General features: G+C 41.3%; 1 non-coding gene across 1 annotated transcript; it reads left to right on the top strand.

Annotated features, from left to right (window-relative positions):
• Positions 1-6,773: 6,773 nt before the first annotated feature.
• LOC147922726 (small nucleolar RNA R71) lies at positions 6,774-6,880 on the top strand. Its single transcript, XR_015589839.1, has one exon. It is a non-coding gene; the product is annotated as a small nucleolar RNA R71 (small nucleolar RNA).
• The last annotated feature ends 1,202 nt before the right edge of the window (positions 6,881-8,082 follow it).

The raw sequence follows: 8,082 nt of genomic DNA, 5'->3' as shown, positions 1-8,082 counted from the left end.
CAAACCTATGCAATTCTAGACTTGTTCTCACACAGTAAAGAATCTACACAAGCAGGCATTAAGCAATACATCTCAAACCAAACAAGACCTCTAATCTCTTAGCAAGCCTAATGGTAAGCTCTAGATCTAGCCTTATCTATGCTTCCTAAACATTGGTGTGATGCTAAGAAGCTTGAAATCAGACTCTACCCTCTCAGATATAGAATCAGCATTAAGATCATCTACCCTAGAAGAGATCTACAACAATCAAGCTTGACCAAGTCACACAAACCACAAGATCAATCCATCCTAACCCATCCTCAAGATCCTAAGGAAACTACTCACAACAATACATGGTGATCAAAGTCAAAAACCCATAAAATATTGAAACTTGCATTATTAGAAAGATTAAACAAAGATCTTCAATATTGATGAAAGGATGAAACTCAAATTCTCAATATCTTGAAAGTTATAGAACCAACAAAATATAAGAATCTAGTCTTCTTTTTTAAGGAAGTACAAGATCTTAAAAATGCAAAAGGAATAAAACTAAAAAAGGTAAAAACTAGGTTTAGGGAATATCTAAAAAGTTGCACACTTTGGTGGCTGCAGGTACAAGGCCTTATATAGGTGAGGAGGTGGAAGCCCTAAAAATAGAAAAAGTCAAAGTAGTCAACGGCTCGGTCAACTCGACCAGTGCTCGGTCGAGTCCATGGTCGAGCTGGCTTCTCTCGTGCACACTCCACTCGGTCGAGTCCATCTACCCACTCGGTCGAGTCCATCTACCCACTCGGTCGAGTCCATCTACCCACTCGGTCGAGTGCTTGGTCGAGTTGGACTCTGGACCTTGGTTCTTCAGCCTTAACTCTCTTGCTTTCCCTTCAAGATTGCTTCACTTCTCCTCAGGATTGTTTCCATGCTCCTTAAGCTCCAAAATCACCTGTTTATGCATGAAAAGATGCAAATGCAATGCAACTAAACTCTAATGCATGATTAGTCCTAAAGCTACACAATAATGATGAAAATGGCTAGCAAAAGATGCAAAAGATGTGAATAAACTAAGGGAAAACATGGTAAAATATATGAACATCAACACCCCCAAACTTAGTCTTTGCTTGCCCTCAAGCAAATAAACAAGACATAAGAAGGTAGATGAGGTTTGAAAGTGGGATCTCAGCTCCTAAAGCTTGCAAATAGACTATCTAGAATCAATGTCCAAGTTACTAGTACTATGATGCAAGTTGAATGAGCTATACCTAAAGACTTTAGACAAGCATATCACAACCTTCACTGGTTTGAGCCTTAGACATCCACATGCATTCAAATCAACCATTTCCTTTAACATTCATTAATCAAGAACATGAATCAATTCTATGCAATGCTTAAACTCATTTGGCTTGGCAGTAAAAGGTTTAGAGACAATGATGGTCTCTTTTTAGAGTAGGGCTTATCAATATCAAGGTTCTCTCATAAAAAATGGATTGAGCTTTAGAAGAATGCTAAAGGTAAGAACACTTAGACACATACAAGAATAAAGCCTTGTCTACCCAAAGGTACCCAAAGTGTTTATCCTATCAATCTAAACCCAAATGATCCTAGTGCTACCCTTTAACTTCTTCTTTTCTCTTTCACCCTTTTCTCTTTTGGTTTTAAAGTCTTAGGAGAGGTTTCTTAATTGATCTTTCTAGTGGAATGGGAATTTTTTTTTTTTTTTCTTATTGATATGGTTCTCTTTTCTTCTTATTCTTAAGTCATATAAGCTTTTTGCTAAACTTCACTTTGCTTTCTTTTCTTTTCTTTAACTAGAACCATCTTAGGTAACCTTATTCTTCCCATTCTTTCACTAGACCTTAAATTTACTTAAACACATTCCCCTCCTAAAGACTCTAACCTTTTCTTTCTCTTTTTCCTCTTTTGTTTTCATGACAGCCAAGTCCCAAACCCAACAAGTGAACCACCTAGTCCTATCTAGTTTGAAAAATGCAAACTAGAACTACACAAGGTTTTACTCTTGTCAGTTCAAACCTAACACTTTTTACCAAGCTCAATCCCAAAAATAGGCCTCACACACACAAGAATAAACATGGCTTGAAAGAAGGTTTGGTTAGGGGTAGGGAAACTGATTTAAAAGTGAAATCAGCTACTTGGATCAACAAGAGTGGCAAAAGGAGAAAGATGATCCAAATAAGTATATGATATCCATGAGTTTAAAGCAATGCATACATTGATAATTAACAGTCAATATTAGGTTCTTATAGATAGGAAATGGCATCAAATCACAACATGCTTCAATTTAGACCAAATGCAATTCAGGAATTCAAGGCTTGGTTCAATCTTATGCTTCTAACCACTCAACTAGCATCAAAGTACTATTAACTTGGGCATTGATCCTAGTCTAGTGAATTAAGCAAGCTAACAAGGAAAAACTCATCATAGATCCCTAATGCAAACAGTCCTATATGATAAACAAAATACTTAATTATGCAATGCAAACTACATGAACACTCTTTTTTTATAAAGATTTTTGCAAAAAATTTTCAAATTTTTATGGTTTTCCTATGCCTTAGATGATTATGCAAGTGCTAACATGATGATGATAACCTCTTGCTATGCTCTCTCACTCCTCTACTATCCCTTGGATTGGGCTCATAGTTCTCAAAGTAGAACTGCTCCTCTCCATCACCCATCTCTACATCTCCAACTGAATCAACTCTAGGCTGTACTACTCCATCAAATAAGTACTCATCAGCTGGCCAAAAATCAATGTTGGCTCCTTCTTGAATGGTAGTGAGCTCTTTGTTTGGTAGGATCACTTGTTTCTTCCCAACTGTTGGCAGCTCAAAGTTAAAGATATGGTTTCCTTGATGCATCTCCTTGGCTAGGATGAGTGTAGAGGTTAGGTAGCTGGAATCAATCCATCTCGGTGAGACCCCTTCTCCTCTAAGTGGAATGTTAGCAGCTTGAAGAATTGGAGTAATGATGCCTCCAATGGTAAGTGCTCCTCTTGAACCCTTGTTCTCAAGCTTGCCTACCCAACTTCTCAAATATATCATATGGTCTATCAGCACCATTGCAAGATCAGTCTCCACAGTGCTGCCAAGGATGATGGTTCCATTCCTTGCTTGAAGAAGAACTCCATTGAGAGCCAAGTCAATCATCTTTAGCTCTCCCTCATTGATGTTTCCAGTTTCCTTCCTAGCAAAGAAGGTGTTGGCAAGAGCTTTGTGGTAGTACCTCAAGACTGGGCTCCTAATCCTTGAGCTCTTGGAGTTGGAGGATGAGTAGAGCTTGTTATCCCCAATGGTTTCCCACACAGCATACAGTTCTTCTCTTGGCACAATCAAGCTCCTATTGCTCCCAACCTCAAAACCAAACACATCAGCCAGCTTCTTCATTGAGAGCTCATGCTTCTTCCCTTTGATTGTGAAAGAAATGTGACCAGCTCCTACTACAGCATCCTTCCTCACATATGTGTGCAGCTTGACAGTGGCTAGGAACTCATAGCTTTCCACTCTATACCCCTCCATACAAAGCCCCATGAACTTGGGAAGGCTGCTCTTCTCAAAGAGACACTCCACATCTTCATCAATGGCAAGCTTCTCCATGGTCTCCTTATGTGGATATCTGGTTCCCAAGAACTCCATCCTCATGAAAGCATCATAAAGCTGCTTCTTTGACAATCCACAAGACTCAGCTTCTCCATCATCCATTAGTTCTTCTTCCTCACTTTCTTCTTCCTCACACTCACTTTCACTCCCCTCTTGTTCAACCTCAACAGCTGGCCTCTTTCCTTTGGCCCTTACTCTCCTCATAAACTCATTGAGTGTTGGCTCCCTTTCCTCCTCTGATTCAGTTCTCTCAGGATCTTCCTCAACAGCTGGGTTTCTGGAACTCGCACGCTGGCTCGGTCGATCACTCGGACGGCCACTCGGTCGAGTACATGCTCGAGTGGGACGTCGAGTGGACCTTCCAACATCCTCTCTTGATTCTAAATCAACATCATGACGACCCTTAGAGATTGCAGCTGCTTGCTTGGACTTCTTAGTGATCTTGGAAGACATTTTTGAACAAAAACTGAGAGGAATAAACTCAAAGCTTAAAGTTAATAGGTTAGTGACCCAAAAACTAGAAAGAACTAAGCTTTGAGCAAAAGATGAACTTGAGAGAGACTTTAAAGCTTGAATTTAGATATTTTGAGCAAATGAGAGAGTGTGAGAGGTGTGATCTCGTGCTAGGAGTATATAAAGAAGCTAAGGGGACAAGGAGACAAGGGTGGAGCGTCCATACCAATCAAATTTGAAATGGGAATCTTTGACCTTCTTTTTGGCTACCACTCGACCCCACACTCGACCAGCACGTGGTCGAGCTCCTTGACCAATTTGAAGTTTCAAAATTTTTCTTCCTTTTCTCCCTCCACTCGATCGTTCTAGAAGCTTTGGAAACCAAATGGGCCTTAATGCTTACCCAGCTCGATCGAGTACTTCTCGTGGCCTGGTCGAGTGGGCTTGCGAACCTCTTGCCCAAGTCCAAATCTCTTCTTACCCAACTACATTCTTAATAAAAAGCCTGTCCAACAAAAACATAAAAGAAAACACATCAAAACTACTAACAAATTAAACCATATTTACAAAGGATACCTTAGGGACTTCCTCCCTAGTGAGCTTGTTTAAAGTCACTAAGCTTGACTTTGATTTCCTTCTTAGACTTGATCTAGATACCAAGGAGGTGATGAAATCCTCCCTGGAACCCCTTGGTCACTGTGAAGTTGATCCTTGATCACCTCACCCTTAGCACACAAACCATATTTCTTCTTGATTTTGAGCCTTGGTCTTGCTTTCCTCAAAGACCTCTTGTTCAGCTTTACTTGAAGATCCTCAACCATACTAGTCAACTCTTGAACTGACCTCTTAAGCTTTTCCACAGAATCCTGTTGAAGTGGGAGCTCAGCTTTTGGAGTTGCCTTATCACTTAACCCTTCTTGACCACCTTTGTCCTTGATAGTAAAAGGCTGGTCATCAATGGTGGGAAGGTTGGTTGGATTGTAGATATTGAACTTCATAACTACATCTTCAGCAATGTTCAAGGTCACAAGACCTTCCTTGACATCAATAACTGCTCCAACAGTAGCTAAGAATGGCCTCCCTAGTAAGATTGGATCTTCAGGCTCCTTGTCCATCTCTATCACCACAAAGTCAGTGTGGATCCTTGATCTTCCTATCTTGATTGGGACATTCTCTAACCTCCCAACTACCTCTCTATTTGTCCTATCAGCTAGGCACACATGGAGTCTAGTAGATTTGAAGTCAGTTCTCCCAAGCTTTTGAGCTATGGAATATGGCATGACACTTGTTGAAGCTCCCAAATCACAAAGGCATTGGTTGTAGTGAAGATAGCTAAGTGTGCAAGGCAGATAGAATGGACCTGGATCCTTAAGCTTGATTGGAATGATAACTCCTCCAAGGTCCTCAAGATCCTTCTCATCTTGAGCTTCAGCCTTCTTCTTTGACAAATCAAGCAAAAAGTCTTTGTAGAGAGGATATGGATCATACTGTTCCAAGGCAGGTCCTCTCTCTTCTTCTTGGTAAGCAATGGTGATCTCTTGTATGGCCAACACTTCCTCAACCACAGCTTCTTCCTTTAAAACCCTCTCTTCTTCTTGTTGCCTAGCCATCATCTCCTTTCTCTCAATGATTTCCCTAAGCTCCTTAATCTTTTGTGCTTTGAAACATCCTGCGAAAGGTAGTGGAGGCTTGTAGGCAGGAGGAATGTACTTGGCAGGTTTGTCAGCCTCGGACTGTCCAGCTCGATCGACCACTCGAGCACGCACTCGGTCGAGTGGCTGCTCGAGTCCATGGTCGAGCTCAGGTGCGAGCTCCAATTGCTTGTTACAAACATCACTTGGGGCTTCAGTAACTAATGAATTCCCCCAAACTTGAACTGCACTGTCCTCAGTGGCTTCTTCCTCATGAACCTGAATGGCTTTGGCTGTGAACTCCCTTGGATTTTGGACAGCTTTTCCAGGGAGTTGGTTGGGTTTTGGAGCTGAAGAAGAGGCTATGTTACTCTCCATGTACTTAACTCTGGAATTCAGACCCTCAAACTTCATATTCAGATCATTGTATTGAGATGTGAGCCTTTGGTTTAGCTCAGCAAACTGTTTGGCTTCCTCTATCTTCCCTTGTGCTTGACCAATCAACAGCTGTTGTACCATGGCTCTAAGGTCTTGTTCCTGGCCTTGGTTAGTCTGAAACCCTGGTGGGGGACACAACTGGGGCTGGAACACCTGTTGCTGTTGTTTGGGGACATAGTTTTGGTGCTGTTGAGGCTGTTGAGGCTGTTGAGGAGGGTAGACTTGATCTTGTGGGTTGGCCACATTTGTGCTCCTATAGGACAGATTATTGTTCCTAAACCCTCCTTGGTTATAACCCTTGAAACCTCCTTGGTTTTGCATATAGCATAACTCAGCAAACTCATTCTCTCCCTCTTGAGCTGGAGGCTCCTCTTCACTAACAAAGTGAATAGACTTTTGCTGACTTAGCAAGATCCTATCAAGCTTTTCATTCACCATTTTCAGATCCTTCTTGTACTTGTCTTCTTGATCAGTTGATGATGACCTTATGGTTCTGTCATAGTCCTCATTGTAGTTCCCATCAGACTGTGCAAGCTTCTCTACTAACTCCCAGCCTTCTTCCACATTCTTGTTGAGGAAGTTTCCATTGGAGGCTGTGTCAAGAAGCATTCTGAACTTGGGAAGCACTCTTCTATACAATGTGCTCAACAAAGACTCCACACTGAAACCATGGTGAGGACACTGAGTTTGGTATCCCTTGAATCTCTCCCAAGCTTCACAAAAGCTTTCATTACTCCTTTGAGCAAATCCAGAGATCTCATTCCTTAGTCTTGCTGTCCTAGCATTGGAGAAAAACTTGGCCAAGAAAGCCTTCTTGCATGCATCCCAAGTAGTGATTGCACCAGTAGGGAGAGTCTTTTCCCATAAATGAGCCTTGTCCCCAAGTGAGAAAGGGAACAACCTCAGCTTGAAACCATCTTCACTTACTCCATTGATCTTGGTAAGACCACAGATTCTGTCAAACTCATCAAGATGATCTAGTGGATCCTCCATAGGCAATCCATGGAATTAATTGGCCTGAATCATTGAGATCAATCCACTCTTGATCTCAAAGTTGTTGTTGGCAACAGTTGGTGGTTCAATGCCAGCTCTTTGGTTGTGAGTGTTGGGTGCATCTCCAGCACCAATGTTCCTTGGTCTCTGAACCTGATCCTGGTGATCCATAGCTACTATAACCTCTTGTTGTTGCTGAACAACTCCCCTTTGCTTAGCTCCTAAACTCTTGGTCTTGCTGTTGATGTTGTCAATAGGCCTAAGAAGATTGTCCTTTCCTTTAGACCTTGTGTGCATTAACAGACACAAACGATTTTTGCTAGGCAAGCGACTGAGCACAGGCTCAAGTAGGAGGTCAAGTCGACTGGAAAATGATGGTTATAGAGATCCGGCTTCTGGCTCGAGCAGGTGCTCGATCACGACTCGGTCGAGTGGTGGTCGAGTGACTGGTCGAGTGGTACCTGAAATGGAACTTCAACCCAGAAACAGAAGATTCGAGTACAGCAACCTCACAAGCGTATAAAAGAACTTAATCTTAGACTAATATGGATCCTAAATGTCACAAAAACACACTCAAATGGGCAACGGCGCCAAATTGAAACAAGTTTATTTTGTGGTGTGAATGATGATGTATGCAATGGTGAGATATGAATGGAATGATGGATGGGTGTTTCAATTCCCCTTATGCTATTGCAGTACAAGAGGTATCAATCCTAAATGAGTGTTTGTGAACAATTAAGATATGCATATGAATCTAAGTTAAGACAAATGTAAAGATTGTTTGTCACTAACAATCCTAGGAAGAAAATGTAAAATGCAGAAAATAAACTACAAGAACTAACAACTAGATGCAAATGAAACTGAATGATTGAAACAGTGATAAAGCAAGAACAGAAACAGAGACTACTACTAATGAACTAATGCAAGATAATTAATGAACTGAAAACTAAATGTATGCAACTGGAATGAAACAGGAATGA

The sequence above is a fragment of the Camelina sativa genome, chromosome 18 (assembly GCF_030686135.1).
Source record: "Camelina sativa cultivar CO46 ecotype springtype chromosome 18, ASM3068613v1".
NCBI lineage: Eukaryota > Viridiplantae > Streptophyta > Magnoliopsida > Brassicales > Brassicaceae > Camelina > Camelina sativa.
This window is presented reverse-complemented; position numbering and strand designations above follow the sequence as displayed.